Source organism: Lissotriton helveticus, chromosome 5_1 (genome assembly GCF_964261635.1).
Source record: "Lissotriton helveticus chromosome 5_1, aLisHel1.1, whole genome shotgun sequence".
Taxonomy (NCBI): domain Eukaryota; kingdom Metazoa; phylum Chordata; class Amphibia; order Caudata; family Salamandridae; genus Lissotriton; species Lissotriton helveticus.
Window position 1 is genome coordinate 465,237,278 of NC_136065.1, and position 23,788 is coordinate 465,261,065.

Below are 23,788 nucleotides of genomic sequence, written 5' to 3' on the forward strand. Positions count from 1 at the left end.
CTCCCCTTCATCAACCCAGGAACACACTGATCACACCCTGGATCAACCAAGCAGCATCTATGGAACCACCCCGGCTTACCACGCCAACTTAGGCACATATCTGGAGTAAAAGAGGTGCAACACCAGGCAAACAGAGGCTCATCTATCACCACATGCAGCTCATAAGCCACGATGTTGCTTCCACTGAAACACAGGTGCGTTTCCCAGAACACCATTCAGACATGTCCCCAGATGACTAAGTGGCATGTCTGACACACATCTCTGGGCCATCATGGCGCATTCCTGGGCCATTGTGGCAAATCCACCAGAATGACTTGTTCCAAAAACTGCTTACACTAGCAGATATCTGGATTTCACCCTAGTCACCCGCTAAAGTACTTACACTGGCCTATTGGGGAAGCGCCCAAAACAGACAACTGTAGGGTCTGCCTAGTTTCCCAGCACTGCCGTGCCTCCTGTTGATGATGCACGAGGACAAGCAAGCATCCTCTGTTAAATGAACTGCAACCAAACGATAGTTCACGGAGTTATTGAGTTTGCCATACTTTGAATTCCTGTCCGTCATCTTGATGAATAAATCATACAAGTACCGTTGAATTAAAAGCATCTCTTACAGAACTCCAAAGCCAAAAGACAGTGATCACGGATCGAAATGAAGCATTTTAATACCTCAGGCTCAGTGTGGGGCCCACTCAGAGGACGGGGATGTTCAGAACTCAGAAGGAAAGTTCCAAGATAATGCTCCGAATGTATTCAGCTAATGTTCGTTACTACTGCTATTTACTCTTGCATGTCACAGTCCTTACGAGCGTGAGGTAGCCCAAGTATCTCAATAGGAGCTTTTACCACCAACGTAAACACCCTTAAAAAAGGAAAGCATTGGCAAAGTTAACAAATCAGAGTGGCCCTACATTGAAAGCACTTAGTTGTGCGGCAAGGACTTAACAGGAATATATGTCTGTAATACACAGAGTCAGCACAGGGTGGTGCCATAATGCCACATACGTGAAATGGAGAAGTAGAAAATGACTTTGTAGAAACTACATTTTCATATTAACACCAACGTAATGTAAAGTCAATGCTCCAGTATAACCACCCTGAATATGTCAGGGCCCTGTATATATCCAATTAAGGCTCTGTCAGGGGTCCCACTGGGAGGGAGGTGTTTATGGTATAGTACCCACAGGAAATGAGAATCCAGACTCTATGTGCCTCTTTGGTGTCTGTTTCATTCAGAAAATAAAATGTAAATCTGGCAACAATGGCAGTCCGGTTTCCAGGGGGGCATTCCTGTGTTCACCTAGGCTCGGAGGATACAGCCGGAGCGCGTGGATCTCCGTTGTTGGTTCATGAGTCCAAGAAGAAAAACAAAACAAAAACAAAAAGCCACGGGTCAGTGGGGAGCCGAGACACTCAGAGACAGGAAGGAGACTGTGAGGGATCACTGAATACCGCCACCTTGTGATGTCCCTCTGGAGCACACAAAACGGCGTCCTCCCTCTAACTTCCCTTCCCCACCCAGTGCCCAGAGAATAAAAAATTAGCTAGCTATTGCGCCAAGAATGTTCAATTCTATTAAGGACACGGAGGCGAGGATTATGCTTTCTCTTTCATTTATTGCTACACACAGCAGCCAATGAAATTTAGTATTGCATATCAAAAAACTACATTTCCCATGATGTAAACAACACAACACATCCGGTCATAGCCCATAAGAGCCAGTCAATACCGGATATCCTCCTCTTTCTTTGTTTCGAACAGTAACGTCCATGAAACAACTTAAGTCCAACAAGAACATCCTCCAACGTGGAAGAACATCCAACTGGAAGGAAACCTCTTCTCAACAGGAAGCATATTTAGTCCATCTTCTTCTCAGAACCTGGAAGAATGAGAAATAGAGCCCGTAAATTCTGCCTAAACAGAACATAAAGTCATGGGTGGGCAAAATCATTACAATACATGTAATATAACCGGGTGGGATAATCCTCGCCTCCATGTCCTTAATAGAATTGAAAATTCTTGGTGCGATAGCTAGCTAATTTTTTATTCTATTACAAGACCGGAGGCTTCGTATTATGCTAGTTTAACCCTGATGAGACACCACAGAGGAAATATCACCCACCAGTTTATAATAAAATTGTTCGAAAGTAGATTCTGAGGACCAATCAGCAGAATGCATGATGTCCTGAACAGTAGATCCTAACATATAACTCTTAGAGGCCAAGGCACCACGAACAGAGTGCCCCCCAAAAATCTGGGTGTCAATACCCGCCTCTTGCATAACATATTTCAACCATCTGGCTATGGTAGCAGCAGTAACAGGCCTGTATGGTTTCTGCAAAGCAATCAATCACTGAACTGTACCTGAAGGCCGAATAGACCTTGTACATTCCGCATAGGCCTTAAAGCAGTGTACTGCACAAAGTTTAGCATTACTTGGAAAAGCATGGTAATCAACACTCCGAGACATTGTCTTGGTCCTGGAAGTAATATTAAAGGAGACCCATTCCAGAGTATATACTCTACCTGTAATGTCCAAAGCTTTGACATCCGATGATCGTCTACATGCCGCAATTCATAAAAGCATAGCCAACTTAGCCGAGAGTTGTTTCCTTGTCAACATGTCATTTTGGGGCCAAAGATTAAACTGGGAAAGAACTAGAGAGACATCCCATAAGGAAGTATACTTAGGTGTGGGCAGATTCACTACTCTAATACCCTTCAGAAGTTTACATACGAGCGGGTGCATGCCTACAGGTTTACCTTCCATTTGAGAATGACCCGCCGAAATAGCGGAACGAAAATTATTAACGGAACGATATGCCAATCCCTCGGAAGCTTTCAGAGAAAGAAAGTTCACAATACAGGGTAATCCCGCCCCCACGGGATCCACGTGTTGTTCCACGCACCAACGAACCCAGCCCTTCCACATAAATAAAAGGCATGGTCATTTACAATGCCAATAGCTTAAACTTGCGTAAATGCGAGACATATTGCATTGCAATTGCTTGTTTCTTTTAGTTTAAACACTCCACAAAGTGCATGTGTTTTCTAGCTGTTTCCCTCTGGTATTTCTCTCCCACCTTCGCCGCATGATCCTCTCTCCCTCTTGTGTTTCTCCCTTCCAGCTCCCTGTTGCACCCTCTCCTCTCACAAGTTTGCTTTGCTCCCACCCGCACCCTCCATATTACAGCTGCCACACCTGTGCTCTCCTGTGTCACTTGTGCCCCCCTGACCTCAGTGCTACACCCGCACCCCGTGTTCCCTCTCCCCACCTGCACTCTCCATGCTACTTTTGCCTCCCCCAAACACACCTCCATGTTGCTTTCCCCACCGCTTAAAAAAACAAACAAAAAATACCACTTTGAGCATCTCATTCCTTTTTAGTTACCAATCCATCTTGAATGGTAAACTAAAAAAAATGTAAAAAGCTGCAGACTCAAAGGCTTTTCTTTTTATTCTTTAAGCATGCTGCACAGCATCTGGGGTCCCAGAGGCGAGACCTATTGGCTTTGCCAATGAGTGTTGTCATCATGCTGTTGCTGCAGCTCTAAGCAAAACTACAGAGTTAATACCCAGGCATTAACGAGAAGGTAGTAATGTGGGGCGTTCAAAGCATGTATTCCTTTCACAAGCAACTACTTCCAAGGCAGGGCCACGATTGGGCCAACAGGAGATCTCTGCAAAGGCACAGGTTTTCAGTGCATGATCGCCGGTGTTAACAAAACAAAGAAAACAAATCCCCCAGCAGATGCGGGCTGCCCGGAATAAAGAGCATGTATAGGCATTTCAGTGCCTCCGTCTGATTTTACGAGCCCATTGTGAATTTTAGGTCTTTTTTGGCACTAGTAATTAGAGTGTGGAACAGACGGCAAAGCCTTTGTTGAAAGTGATGCGGCCACAAAAATTACCTACGTTGGCAAATTGAGGGGGCGGCTTGCTGGGGAGAGGGTCTTGCCCCATGGAAATGCGTTGACTGGGGGGAAACATGCATTGCGACAGGGGCGCCGACACTGTGTAAAGGAAGCATCTGCCGAGCAAGAACAGGGTGAGCGACTTCATGATGCCAACCTCACTGCAGTGGAAAAGTGGCGGTGGCGGACACTGTCAGACAAACAAGCAAGTAAGCGCGAGTGCGGTATTTCGAGAAACAATCATTTAACACTCTGCCTTTCCAACAAGCCTTGGGTGGGGTGTGTACATATACTGTTCAGCTTCGTACTCCGCCCTCCTTTTTGTACGAGTGAAAGTTAGAAACAGCATCCGCAGAGGGCTTTGTGTTTCTCCCCTTCCACCACCTACATTAATTTTATCATGCCAAGCTTAGCGCGAGCCTTCCCCTGGTGTCTGCATCACAGCAGTGGAAATTTCCACAGTGCTGATAACTTGTGGCGGCGGGCAGGAGGGCGGCACTGGATGAGGAAGCGGAGATGCCACCGCATATTTGGACTGGTGCTCGCTTCTGAAAACGTATACCACTGTTTCATACCTGCAAACACACAGAACCAGCGGGAAATCGGAAATTCTGCACCCTCACATAAAGCTTGCACACTGAGGGGAAGCAAAAGACGTGGATGCGATGCTTAGAAACACCAGTAACGGAAGGCTTATTTCAACGACGTTTAGATTTTACAGTAAATGGATACAAAAAGACAAAAGGAAAGTAACAAAAACAAAAAGAAAGTGCCCACCAACTAGTTGGTGTCACTCCGCAAGTAAAAGGTCCAGTCCAGATGGGCCACACTAAAAGTGGACAGGGCGGTAACCAAAAAGCCTCATTTTCAATCAGAAGCCACGTTTTGCATAAATCATGACGCAAGCCAATGGGATTGATGGGTGGGGCTTCAAATCCCCTTCTCAAACCGTATCGATAACAATCATCCCTTGCAAAGCGAGGAGCGCATGCACGTTCCAGCGCTAGGTCTGCGAGACCTAAAAAAGCAATCAAAGCACCAACTCCACGAGCAACTTTATTACCCCCAGTCTGTAAGAACATGCAATATGCAAAAGAACTGCATCTGCTATGGAACAAACAGCCAGCACCGAGAGCACAGGCGCAAAGTCATTTACTACATTCAAAAGTCATAGTGGTAGTGCCAGAAGCATGCACACTCATTCATTATAGGACTCCAGATTCTAAATTATTTACCCATAATGCAGCACAAATATGTGCTGCATTGTTCAGCTCTGAAGAGGCCAACCACAAGATCCCTTTGAGCCTTAGTACAAGAAGTCACCATTCCCATGGTGGACATATCCTGAATCCCAGTGAAGCGGGGAATACTGCCACATAACAGACAGTGTAATTGTGGATAAACACTGGATGAAATGGACCATCAAAGCCTTCTTCCCTTGCACAGGAAGGCCAAAACATTTTATATGTACTGCAGAACATCTTCATATTTCACATTTATGCCAGAACCGCCATTCTTATGCCATACCGTTACACTTTTTAATTTTCCTGGGAAACAGGAGAGAACAACATCTGAAAATAAACACTTTTACTTTACTGGAACCCTGAAAATAACTAACTTAAATGATGAAGAGCCAGGTCTTGAAGATGGGAAGTGATGTGGTCTGTCTGAGGTGGAGCGGAAGGGCGTTCCAGGCCTTGTTCGCTAGGAAGGAGCAGGAGCGGCCTCCCGATCTGGGTTTTATGGTGCATGGGACCACGGCGTAGGAGAGCTGGGCTGATCGTAGGGTCCTTTGGGGTGCATGGAATTTGAGTCGGCTGTTCAGGTATGCTGGTCCGGTGTCGTGGAGGGCTTTGTGTGCGTGGGAGAACAACTTGAAGGTAACTCTAGCCTCAATGGGGAGCCAGTGGAGTGTGCGAAGGTGCTGGGAGATGTGGCAGTGTTTTGGCAGGTTGAGGATCAGTCTTGCGACGGCGTTCTGGATATTCTGTAGCTTGCAGGTGAGGTTATTGTTTATTCCGGCGTGGAGTGCGTTGCGGTAGTCGAGTATGTTGGTGACCAGGGCATGAGGGACGGTCTTTCTATGTTCGAGGGGGATCCATTTGAAGGTCTTACGTAGGAGGCGGAGGGTGTGGAAGCAGGAGGCCGTGACTGAGTTGATCTGGCGGTCCATTTTGATCTCAGAGTCCAGGATGATTCCCAAGTTGCCTGCGGGTTCCGTGGGGGTTGGCGGGTTTCTAAGGGCAGGGGGCCACCAGGTGGCGTTCCAGGCATCGGGGTTTGGGCCCATGATGAGTACTTCCGTCTTGTTGGTGTTAAGTAGTAGGCAGCTGTTTTTCATCCATTTGGCGACGGCTTCCATGCCTTCTTGAAAGTTGTGTCTGGCGGTGTTGGGTTCGTTGGATAGGGAAAGGATGAGTTAGGTGTCGTCTGCGTAGGACACAATGTTGAGTCCGTAGGTTCTGACGATGGGGGCGAGCGGAGCCATGTAGACGTTGAAGAGCATCGGGCTGAGGGAGGACCCCATAGGGACTCCGCAGGTGGTTGGTGTAGAGTCCGAGAGGAAAGGGGGAGTCTGACCTGCTGCGTTCTGCCGGAGAGGAAGGAGCTGATCCAGTCGAGGGCCTTGTCCTGGATCCCTGCGTCGTGAAGTCTGCGTATTAGGGTGCAGTGGCAGACTGTCGAATGCAGCTGAGAGGTTGAGGAGGATGAGGGCTACTGTTTCTCCTTTGTCCAGTAGGGTGCGGATGTCGTCTATTGCGGCGGGGAGGGCGATTTCCGTACTGTGGTTTTCCCTAAAGCCGGATTGGGAGGAGTCTAGGGTGTTGTACTCTTCGATGAATGTGGCGAGTTGGCTGTCGATGGCTTTCTTGATAACTTCCGCAGGGAACGAGAGCAGGGAGATGGGTCTGTAGTTTTTGAGGTCGAGAGTTTCTTTAGGAGGGGGTTGACCTCGGCATGTTTTCAGTCGTCTGGGAATGAGGCGGTTGATAGGGAGCGGTTGATTGTGTGGCGGAGCATGGGTGTGATGGTGTTGGCGGCTCTGTTGAAGATGTGGTGGGGGCAGGGGTCCGTGGGGGCCCCAGAGTGGATTGACTTCATCGTCTTCAGTGTGTCTTCGTGGTGAGGGCTGTCCAGTTGTCAATCATTGGCTTCCGGGTGGTTGGTGGGGGTTGCGTGTGTTGGTTGGGTTGGTGGGGGTTGCTATGTTGGTTGTCTTCGTTGAAGTTGTCGTAGATGCTCTTGATTTTGTGGTGAAAGAAGGTGCTGAGTTTGTCTGAGGTCTTGCGAGGGAGGGATGTCCGTCAACTCGCTGGTGGGTTGGTGAATTCCTTGATGATGTTCAAGAGAGTTCTTTGCTGTTGTGTGCGTGTGTGGAGATTCTGTCTTCAATCGCTTTTTTCCTCGTTGTTTTCTGATGAGCTGGTGGTGGGCGTTGGTAGCGGCTCTGAAGTTGTTGCGAGTTTCTGTCGACTTGGTGTTCCTCCAGGCCTTTGAGGCGGCAGCAGGTGCGTCTGAACTCTCGAAGTTCGGTGGTGAACCATCTGGCTTTCTAGGTGTGGGTTTTGTTGTGTTTCTTGAGGGGGCAATGATGTTGGCGCTGTTGGAGATCCATCTGAGCAGGGTTCGGGCTGCTGCGTTGTGGGAGTAGTCGTTTTCCGCGATGGTTGGGGTGGAGTTGCTGAGTGACGGGGTAAGCTGATCGTCAGTGATTCTGGTCCAATTTCTTCGTGGGAGCAGGTGCTGGTGTCTGTGGATGATGGGTGTTCTGGTGGTGAAGTGGACGCGTCAGTGGTCCGTCCATGGGAGTTCGGTGGTGTGGCTGAAAGTGATGGAGTTTCCTGTTGTGAAGAGGGGGTAGAGGGGTGTGTCCTGCTGAGTGCGTGAGTTTGGTCACGATTTGGTGGAGCCCGATGTTGTGGAGGTTGTCCAGGGGGGGGGGATTTGGTGTTGGGGTTCAGTTGGTTGTCGATGTGGAAGTTGAGGTCTCCCAGCAGGGTGCAGTTGGTGGATGCGATGGCATGTGGGGAGATTATGTCTGTGATGGAGTGGGGAGCGGTCCGCGGGTTCCAGGGGGTCGGTAGACAAGGGTTCCTCGGAGGATGGTGGTGGGGTTGGTCTGTATCTTGAAGTGTAAATGTTCCATCATGTCTTTGGGCTCGTCGAGGAGTGTGCTCAGGCGGAGGGTGGATTTGTGGACGATGGCGATTCCTCCTCCCGGGCAGGTTTGGCGGTCCTTCCTGGAGATCTTGTACCCTTGGGGAATGGCGATGTCTGGTCTTGAGGTGGTGTTGGTCCAGGTTTCGGTGAAGAATGCTACGTTCGGGGTGGTGCTGTCGAAGAGGTCCTAGATTTCTGTGGCGTGTTTGTGGAGGGATCGGATGTTAAGGAGGATGCATTGCAGGGTCTTCAGTTCGGTTGTGTTTTTGCAGTCAGGTTGAACTGGATCCGTGTTCCTGGCGGTGCTGTAGGTTTGACGGCAGCAGACGGGCTTGCCTTTGCCGCGCCGGCTGCGCAGGAGTGAAAAAGAGTGAAAAGCAGGCGACAGGAAGGAGACAGAGGTCCACTGGACCACCAGGGATGGGGCGCAGGCAAACCTGTGGGTGGAGGAGGGCCTCGAACAACACTCGAGAGTGCGGGGGCAGGCCTCCCTTAATGGTGGAGCTGCAAGGGTGGGAGGGCAATTTCACTAACAATGAGTCGGTGGCCTTGCTCGCCTGTCCCTGCAGCGGCCGCCATTAAGTAGGGGTCGGGGAAGGTTGGACAGCTCGGAGTAGGGAGGGGAGCTGGATTGGTCGCGCTGAGGGGAGGGCGCGCGGGGAAAACAGGCAGGAAAAGAATATAGAGGAAAAAGGGAGAAAAGTAAGGGTGAATAAAGCAGAAATAGCTCAGAAAAGAGCAGAAAAAGCAGAAAGGTGAAAAAAGAGGGTAGACAGAAAACGAGTGAAAAACGGGCGACAGGAAAAAGACAGAGGTCCACTGGACCACCAGGGATGAGGAGCAGGAAAACCTACGGGTGGAGGAGGGCCTCGAACCAACACTCGAAAGTGCTGGGGCAGGCCTCCCTTAATGGTGGAACTGCGAGGGTGGGAGGGCAATTTCACTGACAAATATCTTATGGGTCAAGATTTCACACCAAGATTTTCTAACAGCTCAAAGGTTTAGACTCAACCATTTTATCAAGAATTCAAGATTAAAGGCTTGACGAGAATCTCTTTTGTGGGGAAGGGGCACAGAAGAAAACCCATGAGAAGCCTAGAGAGCAAAGAAACACCATCAAGTACTCTCCCTGTGTTCCCCAAAGGATTGCATTGTGGCCACCTGACTATGCAGGGACGAAAATTGTAGAATGACACGTGAGCAACAAAATACTGGGCCCACTCTGAGGCGATCACAACTACCCAGCTCTGATGCCTTGTGCTCATTAGACGTTCAGTCTAAGGGTCTTCAAGATCGCTCGATCACTTTAGCTAATTTTGGGGGTGACCTCTTTCTTTGAAAGCCTTCCCACGCAATACCCTGTGATCCCAATCAGTCAGAAATGGGGAAAGAGGGAACATCTGCCTTGGAGCCACTGGTAGTTGCAACCTAAGATTCGGACGCAATACCCACTAGGCCAAAACAGAATTCTAAGAATCAACTGCTCCCTTCTACACTAACTTGATGATAACCCTCATAATTAAAGCATGCATAGAAAAAAACGCAAAAAACTTGTTCTCTAGGAGGGAGCTTCTGAATTCTGTAACCCAAGCTCCGGGAACCAGGAACATGGTGCACAACAGGGGAATCTGTAAATGCTAGAGAGAAGCGAAAGAGGTCCAGAATGGGTGTTGAGTTTAGGAAGATTTGTCTCCAGTTCCTGGGAGGAACAGGGCTAACACCCAACTGAATGTATCCCATTAGACATTCTGTACGTACTTAAACCGCACTGCTTTAATGACAACAGGTGTTCTTATACTCTTTTCAATATCCGAAAAGGCAAGATGACAGATATCCTGGACCTAGTTTCTCCCTACCACTTGAAGAATGCTTCGACTAATGCACTCTGTTCTCTTTACTACAGCCCTGAGCGAACATCTGAGAAAATACTTGCAGAGCATTAAAAAACATAATAAATTCGCTCTAGTTTGGGCAATTTTCATTTGTGTATAACAAACCACTTGATCGGAGGGTCCAAGGGCGAGTTTAACGACCCTTACTAGGTACATGCCCCAAACAACATAACTCATAACAAAAAGGGGTACCTGGGGGTCACAACATAGCTGTCACTCAACTCTGAGCCCATACACCAACACCCCACATGTGCCAGTATAGTAGGAACAAACAACGCAGTGTAGCTAGGTGAAGAAAAGCCCAAGAGCATAGGGAATTAATCCCATCAGAGGCCACACTATACCGCCCTCTTATGCATCATTTGAGTATCCCTTTGCTCAGAGAGCGGAAAAAACGGTCTCATGGTATTTTTATGACCGTTTAGAAATGTGCACAGAATGTGATCATAGAGGGAGAGTGTTTTTAAAGAAAATGGTGTGCCTACTGAAAAGCAGTGTGAGAAAGGAGTGAAATATAAAATTGGATAGGCTGAGTGGATCACGATAATTTATTATTATCCCTCAGTCTCCCAAGTCTAAAACCAAACGTGAAAGCACGGATTTAACAAAATATCCGTGACAAGTAGTGGTCAACATGTTTCAGCATTCTTGAAGGTTTTTCAATGCATTCGTCAGGACCAGATTACAAATAACTACTGCTTTCATAGAATAAAAATAGAAAAATATCACCTGCGACGTTCAGGTTATTCAACCACATACTACCACCGCATCATGTTGGTAATACAGCACCCACAGGAACGACAAGGAAAAAACAATAGGTGACACTATTACGTCATAACTAGTAAAAGGTGTCATTATTAATTCATTACATCCTTTATATATCTTAATCATAGAAATATTTTACAAATACCACTTACCCATTAGGTGTGGCTGTAGCGCCTCACCCCACCTGGCTGCAGCTCAGGTTAGGAGGAGCACCGCTCTAAATCAAAAAATCAAAGAATGTTTTTTTTTTTTTTTAACAATCATGGCTGAACACTTATTCGATGTACATAATAGGGCAAGTAAATTGTTACTTCCTATCCATGCACATATTGTAGGCACCAGTATTACTCTGGTGCCACTTGGCCTTACAGGCTTTCTTATGGTTAAAAGACGAACAGTTCGGGAATTGCATGTAAGTTATTTAGTTATCGTCACTCCCTTATCAATTATGAAGGGTCTTTGTATATGTTTTCAAATATATTTTCAAATATCTAGAGCCACAGTGTCTTAATGGTTCTCTTGAATCCTAATAACCTTAGGTCTTAATGGGGTTGGCGTACTTCTTATCGTTTGTTTCTATTATTGTGGAAAATGCGAGCCCTAAAGTGACACAGCAACCATGTTTAAGCAGCGTCGTCACAAGCTCTGGATTAACAAGAACGTCTATACATAGCAACCATGTTTAAGCAGCGTTGTCACAAGCTCTGGATTAACAAGAACGTCTGTACAAGCCAAACGCATTGCTCACCTGTCCGTCGGTGTCTCCCGGCAGTCATCCGAACTGTCTGGGGGGGGGCACCGAGCCGACGGAAGGCGCCATTTTTGTTTCTGTCGGTCAACGCGTAACAAACGACACGTGACCTTCAGGAAAGATGGGAATTGTAGTTTCAAGTCCCGTTTATTGTAGTCCATATCGATGGCTGTATTTATTTTAGGCAATTATATACACAGACTCTGTCTAGTAAGTCTTAAATCAATAAAAACTACAATATGAGTTTGCATGTTAATGCAAATAATTACAAAATAATTACAAATCTGATTTTGAAAACCGAAGTCGTAATTCACGATACGTCGTGTTTCTAACTTGATGTGTATATTACAATTGTAGCTCATAATTTATTGTTAAGAAACTGTTTTGAGGGCGCCACTTTATTTAAACGCTATTTGATGGAAGCATATGTTGTTGTTCCAATTCGGCTCGTTAGTATTAGTCAGACTCAATCATATGTTGCACATCCATAACTACTGGATTACAAACGCGTTATTACAACCAAGATGTCAAATATGATACTGAATGTGTAGAAACTAGTCCGATGGACCCAAGGCATGTATGCACTCTAAAAGCGAAGTCATGGAGAGCTAACTGAACGGTATCGAGCTAACAATACCCGTTCATCAAAGGTTATGAAATCGTTTAATAATGTAGATTGACGATTCCTAGAAGTGTAACCATGATCTGAGTGTCTAAAAACAACTTGATAGAAAGTTGTCTGCTGAACACAGAAGTCAAAAATTCATCATTTGATGGCGGAGAGTGTTTCGTGAACAACCAATAGCCTGCCTGATCAAAGACCACTTTGACACGTGTATGATTAACGCAAGCTACTAGTGATTCAAAGAGACATCCATGGAATTGGCTCATTGAGTCAGTCTTTATCGCTATTAAGCTTGTAGACCCATTTCTGCTCGATTTTAAATAGGAAACAGCCTACATCTGGGCAAGAGTCTGGTATTAGGGGCTGTTCTAACACGGTCCAACGGAGATCATCAGGACCGTGTCCAACCTCCAAAAAATGTGCAGTTAAGCGGGTAGCTTGTTTGTGACAACGGATAGTACTTTTGTGTTCTTGTATTCTTATGCAAACCTTCCTCGTTGTCATGCCAACGTACCGTCTGTGACAAGGGCAAGTTATTAAGTAGATGAGATTATCGCTGTTACAGTTTGTAAATCTACGTTGTTACCATACTTTACTCGTCCCTATATCCACAGTTGTTGATTTTGTCGTTTGGTGACACACTGAGCACGTACCGCAAGGATGGTGGCCTTGTACAGGTGGCAAGTCCCATAGGGTGCCCACCTGTCTCGGTCCCTTGTTCCTCGGGCGCGTGTGGACCAACTGGTCCTTTAGACTCTGTCCCCTCTTGAATGCAAAAAGGGGTGGTGGAATCTCATCGCCCCCAGTGTTCAGTATTGACCAGTGTTTCTTAACAATCTTCTGGACTTGGTTCGATCTTGTGTTAAAAGTATTAACAAAAGTGATACGGTTAGTTTTCTCCTTCGGCGGATGTATTTCCAGGAGGGATTCTCTGTTATTGTTTGATGCCCTCTTCCTGGACTGTCGGATGATTTTCTTGGGATAGTTCTTCTCACGCAATCGTGCCTCGAGATCTGTCGAATGAGCATTGTATGCTTCCTTCTTGGAACAGTTCCTTTGAACCCTGAGAAATTGGCCGAATGGCAAATTGTTTCTCAGTGCTCGCGGGTGGCAACTATCAAAACGGAGTAAGGCATTCCTTGCCATTTGTTTCCGAAACAGTTCTGATTCCAATCCGTTTGTAGTAGCCAGGATTTTCAAGTCCAAGAATGCTAGATCGGTTCTACTGTATTCAACAGTAAATCTCAGGAAAGTATTCTGACTGTTCAGCCACTTGTGAAATGACAGTAGATCAACCTCTGACCCACGCCAGATGACAAAAATGTCATCTATGTACCGCTTCCAAACATGAAGCGATACTAGATATGGATTGGTAGATGTTAAAACCACCTGTTGTTCAAAATCGTGTACATAGAGGTTAGCCAGACTCGGAGCGAAGACACTACCCATGCTGGTCCCAGATGTTTGTAGGTAGGTAGTGTCCTCGAACCGGAAGTAGTTGTCTTTCATGGCTATTTCTGCCAGATCCATAATGAATGATACAGGCGTGATTGATTGGAAGGATCTTTCTTCCAACAGCCGGCCCACGACTTAGAGTGTCTCAGTCTGGGGGATTGAGGTATACAACGATTCAACGTCGAAGGATACCATTATATCGGTGTTACTGTCAAATTGTATTTCTGGAAGTAATCTCAAAACGTCCTTAGTGTCTTGAAGGAACGTTGGCATTGATTTGACCATAGGGTTCAAAAAATGATCTACAAAAGTTGACAATGGTTCCAAAATAGAACCGATTCCAGAAATAATAGGGCGTCCAGGTGGTGGTCTCTGGGGTTTATGGACCTTGGGAAGACAATAAAAATAAGGAATCTTGGGATTAGTAGTTGTGAGGTATTGTCCTTCTTGAGAGGTAACCCATCCCTCTGATATTGCTATTTCCACCAGATGTCCAATCTTAACTTTCAGTCGTTCCGTTGGGTCTTCCAAAAGTGGGAGATATGATTTCCGATCACTCAGTTGTCTCAAACATTCATTTCTGTATGCGTCTGCATCAAGGATAACAGTGGCTCCGCCCTTATCGGCTGGTTTGATGACTATTTTTTCATTCATTGTTAACGAACGTAAGGCCAACTGCTCTATTCTGGACAGGTTCATGTAGGGTTTGTTTTCGGTTTGATAGAGAAGAGTTACATCATTCCCTACTGCCTCCTCAAATGTCAGTATCTTGGCTGGCAGTCCAATGCTGGACGGATTGAATGTGGAGGGTTTTTTTAAACCAGTATTCTTATCCTCAGTTGGGGCATCTGCATTAGAATCTTTTGAGAAAAGATAGTGCAGCCTGATTTTCCTAAAGAACTTGGCAAGTTCTATCTGCGCCAGAAAAGGGTCTCCTTTTTGAGTTTGTACAAATCCTAGACATTTATTTAGCAATGTGTCTTCATCAGTTGTTAAAACATGTGAGCTCAAGTTGATCACGAGACTGCGCTGCTCGTTCCTGCTGTTTCTCGGGACTTGTTTCCCGTTGCGGAGGTCTAGTGTGGGTTGCAGCGTGGGTTGGTTGGTGTTGTTCCAATGTACTTGTTGCGTTGCACCCTGTCTTCTTCTGCCCTTGCCTCGTCTATGGCCAAACCCTAAAAAAGGAGGGAACATCCCTGGTCCTTGTTGCATTTGTGGGGGAAAGAAGGGACCCATTTGTGGAGGATACGATGGCCCGTACATCCATGGATTGTCTGGCCACCAAGGTGGGTATTGGCCCTGATTCTGATTCTGAGTTAGGGCTCGCATTTTCCACAAGAATAGAAACAAACAATAAGAAGTACGCCAACCCCATTAAGACCTTAGGTTATTAGGATTCAAGAGAACCATTAAGACACTGTGGCTCTAGATATTTGAAAATATATTTGAAAACATATACAAAGACCCTTCATAATTGATAAGGGAGTGACGATAACTAAATAACTTACATGCAATTCCCGAACTGTTCGTCTTTTAACCATAAGAAAGCCTGTAAGGCCAAGTGGCACCAGAGTAATACTGGTGCCTACAATATGTGCATGGATAGGAAGTAACAATTTACTTGCCCTATTATGTACATCGAATAAGTGTTCAGCCATGATTGTTAAAAAAAAAAAAACATTCTTTGATTTTTTGATTTAGAGCGGTGCTCCTCCTAACCTGAGCTGCAGCCAGGTGGGGTGAGGCGCTACAGCCACAACTAATGGGTAAGTGGTATTTGTAAAATATTTCTATGATTAAGATATATAAAGGATGTAATGAATTAATAATGACACCTTTTACTAGTTATGACGTAATAGTGTCATCTATTGTTTTTTCCTTGTCGTTCCTGTGGGTGCTGTATTACCAACATGATGCGGTGGTAGTATGTGGTTGAATAACCTGAACGCGCAGGTGATATTTTTCTATTTTTATTCTATGAAAGCAGTAGTTATTTGTAATCTGGTCCTGACGAATGCATTGAAAAACCTTCAAGAATGCTGAAACATCTTGACCACTACTTGTCACGGATATTTTGTTAAATCCGTGCTTTCACGTTTGGTTTTAGACTTGGGAGACTGAGGGATAATAATAAATTATCGTGATCCACTCAGCCTATCCAATTTTATATTTCACTCCTTTCTCACACTGCTTTTCAGTAGGCACACCATTTTCTTTAAAAACACTCTCCCTCTATGATCACATTCTGTGCACATTTCTAAACGGTCATAAAAATACCATGAGACCGTTTTTTCCGCTCTCTGAGCAAAGGGATACTCAAATGAAGTAGTGTGGCTCACTGGTTAGAGGCGGCAGACCCGAGAGCAGAGGACGGCCCAGGACCAGGGTTCGATTCCCGGCGCGGCAGGTTTCTGGACCAGGGTCAGCGGACTCGATAATTCTCTCGCCTCGGTGCCCACTCTGATCAGCGTTCACACTCGGCAACTCTGGGCATTAGCTTGCCTCATCTTCACTAACGGCCCCACCAGACCGCCGGGGATGCCTGGTCTCACCCTGGAGATACCCATTAAGGGACCATCTCTCAGGGAAGCCAGGAAGGGTTTCGCAGCGGTCGAAGCGCCTTGGGACCCTACGGGTAAGTAGTGCGCTATATAAATGCCTATACATTTACAATGATGCATAAGAGGGCGGTATAGTGTGGCCTCTGATGGGATTAATTCCCTAGGCTCTTGGGCTTTTCTTCACCTAGCTACACTGCGTTGTTTGTTCCTACTATACTGGCACATGTGGGGTGTTGGTGTATGGGCTCATAGTTGAGTGACAGCTATGTTTTGACCCCCAGGTACCCCTTTTTGTTATGAATTCTCATTTGTGTCCTGGGACCGATGACCAGGAGTCGGGCGAGGAGCGGAGCCCATAGCTCTAGTAACGCGCAGGTTGCCAAGTGCCTTTTGATTCTCAAAAACTGAAGCATGCGGCCGGCCATGCAAAAAGGGGGCAGGAGGAGATCTTTACTCTCACAGGAACACAAGACCAAGGAGAGTACAGAATCTTGCCCCAAAGAAGGGTATGTCTTCTGTCAGAAAACCGAACTGGTCTAATTGCTAATACACTCCGACCACGTTACAGGAGCTGACTCCTGCCAAGTGGCTCTGGATGAGCTAGTTGCCAAGAAAAGAGACTAGAGAATTTCCCTCTTGCTGTACAAGTCACTAAATGTGCCAGTAACTTTATGAATACCCTCAGCACCATCTAGAGCCCAAAAGCGAGAAATACAAATTGGTAATGGCTGTTCTGATGACAAACAGTAGAAACTATTGAAGGGGAGGTCAAATCAACATGCAGTGTGTGACGTCCATCAGTTCTATGGAGGTTAAGAAGCCTCTCCTGACACCAAAGCATTGAAATTCTGAAGGATTTGCATCTTGAAGGTGAAATCCATTAAATATGCTCTCCTAACAGTACCACACTGATTGCTTGTTTGGCTAGCAGCGGCAGAGCCCTCTCGTGTTAAGTGTTTGGGGAGAGGAGTTGGCCTAACGGCTAGGGTGCTCGACCTCGGAATTGGGGATCTGGGTTCGAGTCTCGGTAACGACGCCAAAACCTCCTGTGATTCTGGGCAAATCACTTGGGGCCAGATGTAGGTAGCCAAATACCGGTCGGTAACGGCCATCGGTATTTTACCGAATCGGTAAATATACAGATTCTGTAAATCCATATGTAGGTGGGACTCTTCAGGGTCCCAAAGGCCCTACAAATTCGGTATTTTAACATCCAATCCAATTGGGTGTTAAAATACCGAATTCAGGTGTGCATGCACATGTGTGCATGCACACCTAGCCATGTGACAGACAGACATGCCCTTAGGGCATGTCTGTGTGCCACATGGCGCACATGCCTATTTTTGGGGTGCCAGAGGGTGTCAAAGTGACACCCCCTGCACCCTTGCTAAAATCGGTATTTACCGATTCTGTAATTACAGAATCGGTATTGTCCATTGATTCCTATGGGCTTCACAGCCCATAGGAATCAATAGGAAATACCGATTCGGTATTTCCAGATTCGGTAAATACCGAATCTTAACGATTCGGTATTTCCACATCTGGAAATACCTACATCTCCCCCTTCATATTTACCACTTCTTAAATACCGAATCGGTATGATTCGGTATTTAAGAAGTGGTAAAATTAAATTACCTACATCGGGCCCTTAATCTCCCTGTGCCTAAAATGAAAGTGTGTCCTCATGTAACGTAACTGGAAAATATGTAAAGCGCTCTGATACCTGATTCGGTTCGGGTCTAGTTCGCGCTATATAAAACTCTGCAAAAAAATTTTAAAAAGCCTCTCTTACTGGGTCTAATGGCCAGCGTTTTGAACTACTGTATCTAAAGGTAGGAGGATTTACCTTCTGAACCACTTTCTTGCCCCACATGTGGGAAACTGGTTGCAGTCAGGCAGTTGCAGGCTTCACCTGATTGGTGATGTCTGACCCTGCCAGGATTAGTCAGGATAGCTTCTTAACTAGTGAAGATGATGATCTGTGCTTCGAGCATCATCTTTGGGCGGACTGTGAAGGAAAAGAGACTAGTTTCTTTGACAAGGACTTTATGCACGTTCCCTGTCTGAAGGATTGAAGCTTGTGGCATACTAGGGTTTTCTCTAAAAGCGGTTGCTTGGCTCTTTTAGTTCAATACTTGATGGATGTTATCCTCCAACTAAAATCCAGACAATCCCACTAACTGAAATGTGATTTTCAATGCTACCGACTTAGCTACTTCCATAAATGAAGATGCCACCTAGCAGGCACCAAGACCCTGAAGGGCAAAATCGGCAAAAATGATAATGAATTTTCTGTGTTGTCAGTAGAGCCTAGCATTCAGATCCATCCGTAATTGCCCGATATGAAGATTTAAAATCATTTCGGACTCTCTGTGCAGTACACATAGTATAACTATCAGTCCATGTGGCCATATGCAATCCAACACACAGCTTTTTGAGACAGGATTCCCACCTTCTTTTCCGTGGGGTTTCGCTGATTGAATCCCCTCCCAACAATTGGTTTTCCAGCCAGAACAAACAGAAGTACATCAACCTGGATTACCTTAAGCACACTGCGCTCAGTTCTCTGAAGCTGGTGGAGGTGGGATGTGAAGACAGGCAGAGAGAATTCTGCATGACTCCCTCAGTTCTCTAAAGAGCACCTCTTTAAACTGCTTCAAGCGACTTAAGAAATTGCTGCAGGACCAGACCTGAGGAGTGTCCTCGAAATTCAGCATCCAGAAACCACAAATTATTCCTAATGTGCAATAATCAGTGTTACTTCAACCTAAAGAGGTATGTCTTGAATGTGTCTTTCCTCTGTACTCCTCACCTGAAGATGATGAAGAACCACCATAACACTTACACCTTCTGGACCTTTCCTAGACCTTACCAACTGCCTTGCAAGAGCTGAAGGGACCTAGAATGATACAGTCTGGGCTATCTTTATGAAAGCTCTTGGCTGCAAGACAAGGAAGAAGTTGATAAGGCTGAGGACAATGAAGATTTCCTTTACCTTTGCAGAGCCTTTCCTGCATGACAGCCTCTTTCTGTATAGGACACACTGAAGCAGTTGCACCAGCCGACATTCCCTTGCACGGATTGCAAAATATAGAAGGTGAGGAATCTCTGTAGCCCACACAACCTCAATGCACGACTCCTGACCTCGCCTTCCTGGGATCTGCATTGAAACAAAGCTACCAACCCCAAAATCATGCTCCTCATACCAAACTCTTTCTACCACTAATCCATTGATGGTGGTATTTTCAGAGTCCTCCTGTGTGTACTCATGAAGTCAGAGGCCACAGAACCGGTCACCTGCCAAAAACGAAATCACCCAGCATGCGTGCCTTTGGCACGTCCCGAAGCCATTTAGACCCAAAAGAATGCACCTCTCGATAAAAGTGGCAGGCAGTGACTCTTTGCAGTCATAGTCCCATGCAGTCAGCATACTGTTTACATTGATAATATATACCCAGAGTTTCAAGTTGAGAATATATATCCCTAACAAGCAGATCGCCAATTTAGTCTCCTGAAAGTGCTCAATCAGCGTAGTAAAGCTCCTTCTTCCTAATTCCTTTGCTGCCCAAAGACCAAAGGGTCTCCAGTGCCCTCACACCCCAGCAGGTACCCATCAGTCTTCCTTCCTTAGGAAGATCTGCCACTCAAGGATACGGGAAGGCAAGACCCGGGGCCCTAGACCAGAGCTCTGGAGCAGGTTCACCTCACTCTAAAAAATTCCATGTCAACTGCAAGGAGAGGCTCCAGGTTAAACAATAAAATAAAAACAAAAAAAGTATGTTTTAAGAATGTTTACTTTGCAAGTAAAGTTTTCTGTTAGGGACGAAAGGCCGCTTCGCGTTTTTAATTAATTGGACAATGCTAGATCAGGATTATCTGTTAGTTTTCCAACTGCACGTTTGAAAGAAATATTCTTCCCCTCTACTAAAGAACGCTTGCGCCTACGACAACACTGGACGTTACATTCCAAGCACAAATCTGATCTTATAAAATGTTGTTCTTTACTCTGTGGGAGGCGTGAAGCAGGCTTCGAGTAATAAGTTTAATGCCTTGGCATCAAACCCTTCAAAAGGCTGTTTTAGTTTTTATCTTTCTCGGGTAGCAGGCAGTGTTTATTTTAATTATCATGTAATCATGTTTGCAGAGCCTGGTCAACAGTCACGCGCTTCAAGGCTATCTCATCTTCCACTCCAGAGAAAGGCGGGCATGTGGGAGTCACTGTTAAGTCACCAAGCTGCCAAACAGAGTTTGCCTGAAAGGTGCTCGCTTACTATATAGTCGAAACGGGACCTTTACCGCCAGCGACCTCCGGTGGTCAAGAGCGCTAACTGCAGTAATCGCCTCGAGACCAATCCACAAGTTTGCAGACATACTGTACATATAAGGCTATGTGTTAAAATGAATTTTCCCTTAGACATAGAATAGTATAAAATCCGTTGATTTATCAGGCCTATAGTTTCCTGAAACCCATAAAAGGACCATCGATAGGGATGGAGTGCTATCATGGTCCGTCCCTGAGAAACCGACCGGGCTCAGCTGTGTGTCGACTTCTAGACTGCAGATAGTGCCCTCCACTCGTAGGTCAATAAACAGACTACAAACGGGTCGAGGTGAAGGGGTGGGAGTTCCTGGTACTCAAACCACTTTATAGCTTTGCATATCGAGACCACCCTCGAAACGACCATACGGACTTCAATTAAGAAATCCACTAAACCACAGGTCTGGACACCGTGTTTCCTAGAATGCAAACGTGAATTCAGAGGATCTGTAATTCACACAAGACGTGCCCCACTTTCAGAGCCTAAATCGAAGTGAGGACAAGTGCTAGCACGAATAGGCTCGTGCCTACCCTGCAAAATCATGGGACAAGCACTCGCAAACCGTGCACGCTGGGCCTTAAATTCGAATTAAAACAAGGATCGGGCATTCCCACACAGTGCTCGCCAGGATGTCAAAGCACCGATGGTTTGCCATCGGTAGATACTGCCCTACTCCATTACCAAGTGGTGGCGATGCTGAAGCGAGTTCTAATCCTATTAAATCAAACCTGAGAGATTAATGTGGGTGTTTATGTTTCTGATTAGTTCTGTTCAACAGATTATCCGCCTGTGACTTGTGTCTGGCCTTCTACATAATACCCAGCCAAGCGGCGTGTGAGAATTGCAGAGCATGGACTCCTGATACCCACGCCAAGGAGGGGTGAGGCGCCCTGATTCTGAGCACCCAGACCTTGGTATTAAAAGGAGCAGCACAATAATTTCATGTGACCTCCCTGTGAAGTCCAGTTTATAAATTCTTGGGTGTCCATGCCTGGGTATTGTAAATGTATTTATATAGCGCTTACAACTCCTGACGAGGCATTAATCAGCAAGCGCTTAATCAACGAGTAGCAAGCTACTCCAGAACCCAAGATTAGTAGTTAGTAGGTTAGTATGATTAAGAAACTGCCATCTTTTGGGTGTACCCCAAGATTTATTCTTAACTGATTTTCCAGGCTGTAGAAATAAGTGCACTTTACCTCCGCGAACCAGTAGTAAGAAAACAGTGCTTCCCCTTTCAACATGATGAAATTGGCATACCAGTAATTGGCATATTTAGCTTACCTTTAAGTCCCTAGTATATGGTAGAAAGTGTACCCAGAGCCTGTAAGTTAAATATTACTACTGGCCTGCAGTACTCATTGGGCCTCCCACTACAGTGACAGCTTAAAACATGGCTCCGGGCCTACCATTGTTGACGGGCTAAGGCACTGTTAAAATTGTAATACGGCCTATTGAAAAAACAAACACTTTGACAGGTCAAAGCGTACCTTCCTTTTAAATATTAAAATGTGGGGGCTGCCCGTTTTATGGTATTTATTTTTTTAACATTTCCAACTGTATTTATCCATATTTAATTGTGGCCATCTTATTGGTATTTATCTATATTTACTTTGTGTTTTAAGATTACACAGAGCGGTAACATGATATATTTCCACATTTATTTAACTGATAAAGATACGCTCATACTTTGATACCTGTTGCGTTTCAGCAAATTAAGGGGCCAATAGAGCAAAACACTACATCCACATGTAAATATTAGCATTATATATATAATTAAACATACTCACGAAAGCAAATTGGCGTGGCTCGTCTTTCTTCGCCGAAGCGTGACTGTGGGGAAGCGAAACGCGTTATGGCGGACAGGCTGGGCGTGAATAAAGCACTCTAATTTTTGCACTGATTCATGGGTCTGCTCTTCGTCATTGATCGAGTCAGGAGCATTTTGTTGGTGACGAGTTACTTATATATATATATATATATATATTATATATATATATATATATATTTATATTTATATACACATACATACATATGTTAATATATGCCTGTATTTAGGGAGTCTAGGGAGATCTGATCCATGCGGTCTATCTGCTCAGATATTGGCCTGGAATTCATGAAGGACAGCGTCAAAAGTCACTTACAAGAAGCACACATTTCTGTAGTTTCTGCTTTTAAAAATAAAAACAGATAGGAAACATATTGCTTTCTGTTTGTATTTATCTGTAAAAATGGAACACCGGTAGCCTTATTACTAAGTCACCCCTATGTTGGTGTTACACCCATAAGGCAGGATGCATTTGTGATTCAAGTCTCAGTACAGCGATTTTTTTCTCCAGGCCTGTGCAGCACGACTCACAGTGTACTGATTCAAGGTGCACAAGACAAAGAACTATGAGAGCACAGGCTTCTGATGGTGCCCTGGCAGCATGAGACACATCATAAGGACCTTTGATAGCCCCAGCTCCAGGTTTTGTTGGGCACTGCACACAGACTCTTGGTATATAGACCTCAGTGGTTTACTGCACTAAGAACGGACACTTGGTACCTGGAACTAACGCCCAAATCTCCTGGTGCTGTGGCATAACACCTGAGGTACAGCGCACTGGCCTCTTGTCCAAGCCTCTGGAATGTGATAACTCATTTACTTTTGAGACCTAAATCGAGGAGATGTGAATGCAAGCATCCAGACCATTGCTCACTAGGAATCGGAGAAGCGAGGCACAGCTTAAGGACTCCTGACGCTCCAGCCTTGCGCCAGTGACAGGAATGGTAGGTAGGTATTATGACGATTACAATAAATAAGCAACAAATAAAACTTATATTTTTAAAACAATCTTCTAAAAGCATTAAAACAGTCTTGATTCAATTTAATTTGCTCTAATGGGTAGGTGCATCAATGCATAACCAATTACAAAATGTAATCAGTTTTCTAATAAAAGCAGAAGATTGCCTCATAAAACAATGATTAATCACCTCATTAACTGCTGCAGGACTCATTGATGGAGGATCTACGTATTGCTCCCTCAAAGCTAGCAGTTTTGGGTAAAGACAGATAATCTGTTCTTAAGATTGGTCTTTATAACCTCATAAAGTGCATCCACTCTTGCCTTTTATTTGAGGGTTTCATGTTCCTTCAAACTGATGCAGCAGGATGTAAACATGTTTACATTTCAAGAATCCCCTTTTTTGTGAACCCTCCAAATTTAAGTCTATGTATCTTGTTTAATAGATAAATAAGAATTATATTAATTTAACATTTAATTCTAATCTCAGTTTGCAGTGAGGTGTAGCAGAATAGATTCAGAAATTGCCTTAAATTTTGCATCTAACTTTTCTCCAAGT

At 45.3% G+C, this 23,788-nt stretch overlaps 1 protein-coding gene and 1 long non-coding RNA gene across 3 annotated transcripts in view; both read right to left on the minus strand.

Moving 5' to 3' along the window:
* Window positions 1-23,788, minus strand: part of ADK (adenosine kinase) — a 647,508-nt gene that overhangs the window by 588,713 nt on the left and 35,007 nt on the right. The window lies entirely within an intron of this gene.
* On the minus strand, window positions 1,597-22,280 carry LOC144754662 (uncharacterized). The gene is made up of 2 exons (XR_013594755.1): window positions 22,234-22,280; window positions 1,597-1,879 (listed from the first exon to the last, which is right to left on the minus strand). It is a non-coding gene; the product is annotated as an uncharacterized LOC144754662 (long non-coding RNA).